Source organism: Rousettus aegyptiacus, unplaced genomic scaffold, assembly GCF_014176215.1.
Source record: "Rousettus aegyptiacus isolate mRouAeg1 unplaced genomic scaffold, mRouAeg1.p scaffold_m13_p_12, whole genome shotgun sequence".
In the NCBI taxonomy this organism is placed as follows: Eukaryota; Metazoa; Chordata; class Mammalia; order Chiroptera; family Pteropodidae; genus Rousettus; species Rousettus aegyptiacus.
Genome location: NW_023416287.1, coordinates 61,921,946 through 61,933,955, shown reverse-complemented (window position 1 = coordinate 61,933,955; position 12,010 = coordinate 61,921,946).

Sequence of the window (12,010 nt, the reverse complement as noted above, 5' to 3'; positions counted from 1 at the left end):
ATATTCTCAAATTACATTTTTAAAACATTATTTCATTCATTCAGTACATCCATTTGTTACAGGAAGTAAAAATTCCTATTGTAGGTACCTTGATTAAACATTCACCCAGTATTCCAGTGACATGGGATTCATAAAAAGAAGAGAGAAAATTCTGAAACATATTTAGGAAACAAAGAACCATTAGTATAAGAAGATTTTGCAAGAAAAATTAATATTCTAAAAATTTAATTAATGTTTTTAGAGATATCTGAGAGTATCAAAAAAAAAAAAAAACCCGCTATCCTTCTGCAAACATATGTGGAAACATTATTCACACAATGGGAATCATTCTGGTTTTAAATATTCTTCATGTCATCCACTGTTATTTATACAGTGCACAGTTGTCCCCAATATTCAGCCAGCAGTGCACCATATTTGTAATTTCCAGGTTTATTTTCAGTATGCAATCAGAGAGACCAGGTATATCCTGCTAAAATATCATTTTGTAGATAGGATTCTCCTTTATCTTTCCACTAGTAAATGACACTAGCATGAGGTTTTTGGTGTGTGGTCATTAATTTATTCACAAGGAAATTTAATTGAAACCATTGTTTTTCCAGATAATCTTCAGTAGAGAGAAAATAAGTTATAAATCTATTGTTGTTTCCTATACAGTTGTACTATATTAAACTTGAGGATTTCTGTTACTCAAAAGAATAATTAAGGAAGGCTAAGCAAATCACCAACAGGAAAAAAACTATTAAAAATACATATAGCCAGAATATCTAGAATATTTAAAGAAGTACAAATCAATAGAAAAGACAACACAGGAGAAAGGAAATTAAACAGGCAAAAGATTACCAATAGGATATCCACAGGCTAATAAATTTATGAAAGACACTCAACCACAGATAAATACAAACTGAAACAACAGAAATATGATTATACTCTCACTAGAATAGCAAAAAAATAATAATAACAATGTTGGCAAGAACATAAAACAACTAGAATTCTCATACATTGCTAGTATTGGTCTATAGCAGTGCAACCACTTTGGGAAACTTTTTGATTTACTGAAGCTGAATATGTGCATAGCACACAACCTCCACTCCTAGTAATATACCCACCAGAAATGTATGCATGTGTTTACCATAAAAGCATCTCATTGAATGTTCAAAGTAGCACAATCTATATTTACCCTGACTGTGAAATTTTCCAAATGTCCTATCAGCTACTGAATGAATAAACACAAATTTTCCTGCCATGGAATATCATGCAGCAATAATGATTGAGTCATATACAATTATATGTAGCAATGTGGATGACTCCCACAATGCTGAGAAAAAGTAGCCAAACACAGAGTTCTTGCTGTAGGATTCCATTTATATTCAGTGAAATAAAAAAGATAAGACTCATATCTGCCATATGTGGTCAGAATAGTGTTTAGGGAGGTGGTGACTAAAAAGAGAACAAACAGGGCGTTTCTGGGGCTTGAGTAACATTCGGTTTCATAATCTAGGTAATATTTACATTGACGTGTTTACTTTGGGTAAACCTATTATCATATTTATGGTAGTGTGCTTTGTGTGTATATATATGCATATGTATAATGTATTTATCTGTATTACACTTCAAAGTAAAGGGTTTTTTTTTAATGAACACTCTTACATGATAAAACACATGCACATGTTAAAGAAAAGTAAAAAAGCTATATTAAACTAAAAAGTTCTACACAGCAAAAGAAACCATCAACAAAACAAAGAGGCAACTAATTGAATGGGAGAAGATATTTGCAAACAATACCTCTGATAAGGGGCTAATATCCAAAATATATAAAGAACTCATATAACTCGCTAACAAGAAACAGGCAAAAGACTTGAACAGACAGACACTTCTCCCAAGAAGACATACAAATAGCCAACAGACATATAAAAGATGACCAACTTCACTAACTATTAGGGAAATACAAATCAAAACCACAGTGAGATACCACCTCATACCTGTTAGAATGGCTATCATCAACAAGACAAGTAATAACAAGTATTGTAGAGGTTGTGGGAAAAAAGGAACCCTCATCTATCACTGGTGGGAATGTAAATAGGTTTTCTGCTATGGAAAATAGTATGGAGGTTCGTCAAAAACTTTAGAATAGAATTACTATATAACCCAGAAATCCCTCTTCTGGGTATTTACCCCCCAAAAAACATTTATCCATAAAGATATATGCACCACGATGTTCATTGCAGCGTTTTTCAGTGGATAGGATATGAAAACAACTGAAGTGAACTTTGATAGATGATTGAATAAAGAAGTTGTGATGTATATAAACAATGGAATATTACTCAACCATGAAAAAAGATGACATACTGATATTTGTGACAACATGGATGGACCTTGAGATAATTATGCTAAGTGAAATAAACCAGAGAGAAAAAGTTGAAAACCACATGATGTCACTTATGTATGGGATGTAAATCTAAAAGCAGCAAATAAACATGACAAACAGACTCATGGACGTGGACAGTAGACTAGTGGTACCTAGAAGAAAGAAGAGTAGGGGGATGGTAGATGGCGTAAAAAGGGTCAAATATGTGTGGACAGAAAAAGAATCTAACTATGGGCGAAAAACATAGAATGCAATGTATAAATGACTTACTATTGAATTGTACTCTTGAAACTTACTGGATTTTGTTAATCAATGTCACCATAATTAATAAACAAACAAACAAACAAACAAATAACATCCTACTAACATTCTGCCTACTATTCTCCATTCAATCCAAGTCTCTTTATCCTAAAGTGTTATTAAGTTGAACTTAAATTTATGTAACACCTTCTCACAATACAGAAGCTGTTATTAATAAGGTGGAGCACAGAGGATACAAAAGTCACATTAATATGCAACAATTTTAATTAATTACCAAATGACAGCATTAGTTTCAAGAAAACAATGAAATTAAGGATTATATTGCCCATAGGATCTCAGTTTGACTTTTTATATTCAAAGCTCTAGATGGTTTTTCTGGTAAAATACCTATCTATGAGCTTTATTAACCTGTGACTCACTCTTTCAGCAGGAAAAAATAAATATTTATTATCTCAAAATAAAAAAAAAGAGCAGAAACTCAAAAGAGTAAAGTGTTTTTAAATTTTGAACAGAACAAAAGGTAAAAACCCACTAGAAGATGCTGTTTTAAATGTGATTGAGAAAATTAAAAACTGGCTTATAGTAATTCTGGGCACCAATAAGAGGATATTTGGCCAATGCACTCTGATTTACTTAAGCATCTAATGTTATTTTTAACCCTTGCAGCCCGAAGAGTCACAATGATCCTGTTCTAAACAAACAGGCAAACTCTTATCTGTAAGACAATTCAGAGCTGAGCTGAGGCATAATTGTCATAAACACACCCTGACTGGAGGCATATTATTACATTATTAATTGAAGTATTTCTTTAAAATTGCAGCTCAAGAGCCAATACAATCTCTACTGAATTACACTCAAGTCTGCTGAAAAATTACCTTCATCAGAATGGCAATAGAGCTGTTAATAATCTTTCAGAAACTGATTCATATTTACTGAGTTAATCAAGGAGTTGCTATAAAAAGAGTAGCTTAGCTTCCCTTCCCCCATTTCTTTATTATGACAGTGCAATTTGAGTCTCATTAATCTACAATATCTTCCTAGTGTCAGCATGCTTGGCAGAAATGGCTTTCGTCTTGGCTAATATTGAAATGGAGGTAGTAGAATCTCCCACCCATTTCCACTGAGCTTTATTTGCAACACTGGGATATGTGTTATTGAAGGCTTGACCATCTTTTTATTAGAAGAATATAAAGACCATCTATCAGTGTCAAAGGCAGGAAGTTGATAACATATATCAAGAGTCATTTAGCATTTGCACATCATTCAAAAAGATCAATTATTATAATATTTATTTTAAACTACCCAATTGTATCCATAAAAGCAAGCCATCCATCTTTATCAGTTACATACCTTTAATTCCTAACATTGTTAACTGAATATTGTGTACTCTAGGCAGCCACTCTCTGAATTCTGAGAAAGTAATAATTTTTAATTTCATTTAGACATTTCTGAATTTATCTTCATCATTCCTTTCTTTGAATTGAAGACATTCTTGTTTAATGAATCCAGTCTGTAAGCCCTTGCTGAATAATCTGTAATAACTGCAAGATGTTAAGTGATAGGTGGCTCTGCTACCCCAAAACTTATAACTGTGGGGAAAAGATTGAGTAAAATGAACTTTTCTCAGTTATATCATCCTTGAACTTTCATAATCTCCACAGAATCTTTGTTTTCCATAGTACTCTTATGCGCAAGAAAAGTCAAGGAAAGAAAGGGAAAGCAATTGTAAACAAAGATTAAATTTCCAGTGACCATGTTACCAATTGAATTTCCTTAACCTACTTAAACCTCCCTAAGTTTTCCTCTTTCTGTGGAAGGCTGAAATTTTGTACCAGGGAAGCTAGCTTTGATGTTAATAATTTACAGAAGTTGGCAATAGATATAATCACTTTAAGTGCTATGGGAATAGTGACTCTGAATAACTTAAATGTCTATGAGGACTGGGGAAAGAGAAGTAGTGTTCCTATTTCATATTCAAAGTATCTTTATTTACAGTGCAGAATTAAATTTGCTGCCCTAAATCAAACCAGAGAACTGTGATGAATTTGGATTTAACTATACTGAGAAAATGGATAACATATGGATTTTATAATTTTAAAATTATATAAATAAGTCAATCAATAGCAAGGGGGAAAAGAAAAATAATAAGTGCCTTGAAAAAAAACTAAAGCACTTATAAGACAAAAAGGTGGAGGATATTATGGAATGGTTCAGTGTTCTTTGTTTTATTACACACACACACACACACACACACACACACACATATAATATGTATAACTATTAAAATGAAATAAGCTACATTTTGTGAGATTCTTGATTTCTAAAAATTTGTTTTAGAGTGTTTGTAGCTCTTTTTCACAATTGCTAAAAACTCTAAAAGAAGGAAAATAACTTAACATTTATCATTTAGCTTCGATTCACTTTCAAAGGATTCTTTTTACTATCTCAAGTCTTATTTGTCAAGAATTAACACTTTCCTTAAAAAAAAAAAAATTAAGGTGGTATTTCCAACAAGATGAATCCATTGCCATATAATATATTGGCCATCTGTGTGCCACTCTATCTGAAAACTCTCCTTTTTATATAAACCTATATAGCAGCTCTAGGGAAGATGTCTGAAAAATGCTAAAAAACTTTCTATACTAACTCCAACTTATAATATGTTTTTTTTACTTAACTGATTTTCACACTTTTATTGTTCAGATAGTTTGGTTTGGTGATTGGGTATTAGTTGTGAGATCAGACGACCTAGGCTCAAATCTTGTCTACTCCACCTATTGGTTGTGCTATCTTAAACAAATTACTTAATGTCTTCGTGCATCATGTCTTCATTTATAAGATGTGAATGACAATAATACCTCTCAAAGTGATGATTTAGGGATAAGATGAGGTAAGAAATGATATATGTAAAATTCTTTAAAAATGCATGATACAGAAAGCAAATAATAACAATAATGATAATAATAATACAAAAACTATTTTAACAACAGTGCATATTTGAGTCTGCCAGGCACATTTCTAAACACATTGTATATATTAACATATTCTAATGATGTTATGAATTAGATACTATCATATCAATGCAGGAGCACTGGATTCTATGACATTTGCTAAAGTCACCATATGCTGGCTGGTCTTAGTTGTATTATAAGGTCCTTTAGAGCCTGGCCTTTGGTTACTTCTTTTATTCTCAACACCTTGGAAATTAATTATTAATGTGACAATGTGTAATAATCCTGAAGTACCTAGATTTAAAGTTAATCTACAAAGTTTCAGGATAATGTGCTTGGGAAGGTACTCATTGTAATTTATTATCACTTGTTAGGTACAAATTATTGTCTTAGGTAACTCTACAAATAATAAGGTTAGGAACTGATCCTCACTGAAATTATATCACTTCCTCAAGTCACTGAGAAAACAGATAGCACAGTCAAGATTTGAACCCAGGAAATTCTAGTCTTCACGTCCCTGACAAACCTCTGGCAATAAATGTTTAGGACTTCTTCAAGGTATGACGACAGGTGTGAAACCCAAGATTACTATCCCTAGGCAAAAGGCTTGCCTTTGCAACACAGGAATTTTGCATAACTGGAAAAAAATGTTCAGTTCAAATAAATTTAACCTGAAAATAGTTTATTTGTTCATTTCTACTTTATTTCATGTATGTTTTAATTTATTTTTAAAAATCATGAATGGTTTCTGAAATGCAACTCACAACAAGAATGCAGAGCAGATCTCAGAGTACTCAGATATAAAGGAAAATCAGACCTGCATTATTGAGTAGATTGTGTGAAGCTGATTCCTGAAATAATAATTGTTCACATACCCTTACCCCTCTCCCTGAAAAATCCCACTAAGCTTGTAATGAATAAATATGAAGGCATAGACATGATGATTGAGAGACTAGGAGAGAGAAAACATGGAGAAAGGAAAAAATAAAAAAGGAACACTGAAGAATTCTGCTAAAGAAATCCAAAATCTCATAAGACCTTGCTAAGGATGTTCACAAGGATGCAACTCTGCCTGGCAGAACTCTGAATCTTCAGCTTTGTAAACCCAGTGGACAAGAAAGATGAAAGATTAGATTACGCTATGAAAGACAGCTAACCCACTCAGAGCCATATGTACTCACTCTTACACAGACACATATACACTGTCATATATATGACTCTACTTGTGTGCAGAACACTGCAGAAATCTATTCCCTATTAGTTCTTCCCTCTGGCATAGGAACAGGCCACTCAATCTGGTAGTTACGACTTCCCAAGTGAAGATCACTCACTCCTTGCCCAAAAGCACAGCTCACTTGTTCACCAGTTGCCCCATGTTAAGCAGTTGGCAAGTTATTAATTATTCAATCAATTGCAAATGTGAATTAATAAGACAATATGCATGAGATATTTGGGGACTTCTAAGCATTTTGTCTGTTTTAGACAAAGATAAATAGATGACATTACTCCCAAAGAAAAAGATATGTGAAAAAAAAATACATATATTCAAAACAAGATACACTGTAAAAGAAGCAGAGGACAAGTTTGTTTCTACTTTTTTGAAACTTAAATATATGCAATAAATATAGAAAGTTTTAAATTCAATAAATAGAATCTAGGTAATGGGTATACATGTTTCACTACAAATTTCACCTGCTTTATGTTAGAAAATTTTGTAATAAACTGTTGGGGGAAATCAATAGATATATTAGAAAGTGGAATTTGATAAGTCTCCCCAAATGAGCTGAAAATAAAGAAAAAGAAATTTAATAGTTAGAGAATAAATAAAAAACCTCAAGGAATAATTTAGAAGCCCTGATATGCAACTAACAGGTATTTCAGGGAGTCCAGAGAAATTGGAGTAGTGAAAACAATCAGAGAAACATGTAAAAAATATTCTCCAAATTAAGACATGTGTCTCTAAATTGAAAGAGCCCACCCAGCACGAGTGAGGAAAATATGCACTTAATTACAACATACGAAAGTTTTGGAATTGTAAATATAAAAAGATTGTGTAAATTCAAGGAGAAAAACACTGGGGAGATGCAGACAGGGAAGCAAGACCAAAACGGCATGACTCTCGACAGCAACACTGAATTCCAGAAGACAAGAAAGCAATTCTCTCCAAGCTCCCATGGGAAATTATTTTTACCTTAGGATTCTATTCACACCCAAACTATCAATCATATATGAAGAAAGAATTCAGCTATTTTCAAGCATGCAAGATCTCAAAAAACTCACCTCCAACAAACCCTTTAGACAGTTACTTGAAAATGCAGGTCTTTTGCTGTGGCAAAACAAACAAATAAACTAAGAATGAAAATCCAGACGAAAAGAATGGATTGAATTCAGGAAAGCATTAAACGAAACCAATCCCCAGGATGACTGCAGTTCAGAAGGGTCCCAGAAAGTCAGTTTTTGAAAATAGGAGAGTCAAGTAAAGAAAAGAATGTCATTAAAAAATATTCAAAGTGGTGAAACACAAAAATTGTGTAAAAACCAATGTAGTCATCATTTATGACTTGGTACTGCTGTGAATGTTTTTTTTATAATTTAAATAATACAAACATTTTTTATGTCGGTGTTGCCTACCAACAAATTACAAATGCATAAACAAGAACATGAATAAAGTTAAAAGAAAAGGGAGAATACAATCATGTGCATCTTACAAAGTGAAGATAAAAAAAATACTTTTTGTTGGAATGAGAATTAAAGACACATGGGTTGTAAAAGGTAACCAAAAGAGAGAGATTAAAAAAAAGAAAGTGATATGACTATTGTGACCGAGTTGACGAATGAAATATAGATAGCTCAGTTAAATTGGGTTTTCAGATAAATAATTTTTTTTTAGTATAAATATGTCCCATGTTTTCTTAGTTTTGTCTTTCTATTATAACAGGATATTATAGACTGAGTGGCTCATAAACAAGAGAAACATATTTCTAATAGTTCTGGATTCCAGGAAATCTAAAATCAAGGAATTGGCTAATTAAGTGTCTGGTGAGAACTTATTTTCTGGTCCATAAGTGGTCATCTCATTGTGTCCTCACATGGCAGAAGGGGGTGTGGAACTCTCTCAGCCTCTTTTATAAGGGCATTAATCCCATTCATGAGGGCTTCACCCTCATTATTTAATCACTTCCCACAGGCCCCACCTCTACATACCCTCACACTGGAGATTAGGTTCCAACATATGAATTTGAGGGAACACATTTAGTCTATGGCACATGTGATATTTGAGATATATTTTTTGAAGATTTTATTTTTTTGTTTATAGAACATTCCAGTTGAATTGGGGATTCTGCATTTTTATTTATCAAGTATGGCAACCCTATATCTTCAGGAAGGGGGAGAAAAGTTAGGGGTTGGTGTAAAGTAGATAAATCCTTGCTTATTGAAGCACAACATTAATATGTAATCTCTAAAGTAAATAAATTAAAATATGATGTGGAAACATAACACTTAGAAATATTGAGATATCAGAAAAAATATAGGAAGCTAATAATCCTACCTCTGAAGACACAATTAGAGCAAAGGAGGAATTTAGCACAATATTGTTAACTGAGCCACACACCTCTGTTAGTTTAATAATATTATAAACCTTTAAAATTTATATAATAGTTGGTCATATTTCATTGAGTATAATAAAGGAAAGCAAAACTACGATGATGAAGAAGAGTGAGAATTCTTGATAATAAAACTGTGAGTAATTACAGATAGGAAATGAAAATGGTTAGTAGTAAGGGTCCCCAATTAGAAAATAACAATTCAGAGTATACTGGCAGAAACAAGAGCAAAGCAGGACATAAAACTAAAGCAGAAAAGTAGAAGCCAAATGTAGACAAATGCAGATTTAAGACCAAGACAAAAACATTCCCCAAGCTGTACATGGCAACCATTTACTATGTTTCTGCTAAAGACAAAACATGAGTCCACAGTATGATTATAATTAGATGGATTGTTTATAATTAATACACACTTCCCATTATGTGGATTGGGTTCAGTCAGTCACCCTATAATCTTCCTGTGTCTTTACATAGAGAGAGGAACATTATCTCAGACATTGTTGAGATAAGCATCTTAATGTTGAGGGTAGACAAACCAGAGAGTAGGTACCCATTAGTAGACTGTCTTTACCAAGATTATCTTTATGTTATTTATAGACAAAAGATAGAAAACTTCTTCCTGCTGGTTTCGTTAATGACCCAATAAAAAGAACATTCTTGGGGATAAGGAGTCTAACACTGTTGTGTGCAAGCTGAGGTCTTGGACTCTGGGAGAAAAAGTTGAAAAAATAATGATTGCAGAACTTCCTTAAGTTTAGAAATAATTGAATTAAGTTGCTAATCACAAATACAGCTATTCTCAAACTAACATACTTCTTTAATTTCCAAATCTAGTTTTGGAATGTCCTTCATTCGTATATCGCATCAATTATTTAGGGTGTATAAAAGACCACTATGTGCAAGGTAAGAACTACATATTTGTGGATACCATTTCTTTGTCCATGGCCTGATTGAATTACAGATCACCAGAGAACTATCTGAAGTGTAATGAGCACTGAAACTTAGGAAAGTTCTAGAGGAAATGAATATCTATACTATTGGCTCTATATTCCCTTCAAATTATTACAGCCTATTCCTAAATAGGCTTCTAATTCATAATTCATGCTGAAAGTCCAGATGTCCAGAATGTAGAAGTGATACTATTTCGACACCTTGTTGTACAACACAAGAGTCAAATAAATCCAACCACTTAATCCATAAGATAGATGATATTAGAGGCAAATTTATGTTATTTCTGTACAGTATCAGTGAAAAGTAAACTTTAAAAAAATTAAGGAAAATTAGCTGAGAAAACATTTCTGCATGGCTTTCTTAGACTTCTACAAAATAAAATAAATTGACTGAGAGGAAGACTTCTATTACAATATATTAACTACCTAAAGACAAATTTAGAAAATAGCAGCAATTTTCTTTTCTCACTAAGATAAAACAAAATTATATTATTAAAGCAAAGAAATTTTAAAAGGGCAGCTGTACAACCATTTTGAAAAACAGTTTGGCAGATATTTTTTGTATAAAATTAAGCATAAACTTTCTATATGGCCTGGTGATCCCACTCTAGATATTTACCCAAAAGAAAGGAAAATATGTTTTACACAAAGACAAACAAAAATCTATAGTAGCTTTCCTTATAGTTGACAAAATCTAGAAACAATTCCATTGTCCTTCAGTGGGTATATAGACGTACTGTGGCACATCTACAAAATGGAATATTATTTAGCAAGAAAAAGAGAAAGGAAAATGAATTCACCCAACTCACATATGTATGTATCTCAAACATATTATACTAAATCAAAGAACAGAATACTGTTTCAAAATGTTACATACTGTATAGCTCCCATTTCTTCTGGAAAAGGTCCAAATACAGTAGCAAAGACCAGTGGTTGCCAGGGGTTGGGGAGGGGGTGGGTGTGCATATCAAGAAGCAACATGAAGAAATTCTTTGGAATAACAAAATTTTTCTGTACTCTGTGCTGGTTATTACAAGAATCTATTTACATGTAAGAAATCATAACTGTACACTTCTAAAAAAGTGAAATTTATTGCATGTAAATTTTGAAAAAAATAACACACAATAACAAATTCTATCGAGGTGAAATGAAGGAGAGGGGGGAACACAGATTTCCAAGGAGATAAAACAGGAGAGATGGAAATATTAAATGCCAAACAAGATCATGTTTAGGTAAATCTAATCAAAGTAAGTCTGAACCCAAGGAAGCACAACTGATTCTAACTTGAGATATATATGGGTTTAAAACAGTAGTAATGTGTGTGTGTGTGTGTGTTCCACTGGTTTCTAACGGCACTAAAATACAAAATCCAGAGGACAAACAGCTCTTAAAAAAAGGAAGCATGGCCCACATATTGCCTGCTTTATGGGAGGTGTTCATGGACCTGCTTTCTAAAATGTTGCTAAAATTATGAAATCAGAAAACTACCCATATACAACAAAAACAAAAGCTTATTTTAGTTAGAAAAAGAGCTATAGAGGATACTGTGCTTTAATAGACTGTTAGCTATTCAGAAGTGAAGGGGGTTGGAGTAGGATCAACTGCCCCTTAAAATTATCAGAGAGAAGGATGGGGAGGGTGTGGATCAGTTGAAAGCCAATATATTCGATAGTTAATGCTTAGGAAAAAAATTATATTCTTAACACCTAGGAAATGATCTTAACAGAGAAAACTTTTTTTTTTTTTTTTTTGAGAAGGATACCTTCGCAAGATAAATGCAAGAAGCAAGAGGCGGGGATTGAAGTGAGTACCCCATTTTCCTAAGGAAACATCAAGCTAATCTTCATGATATATGGGAAAGAAATCTTATATTTCAAA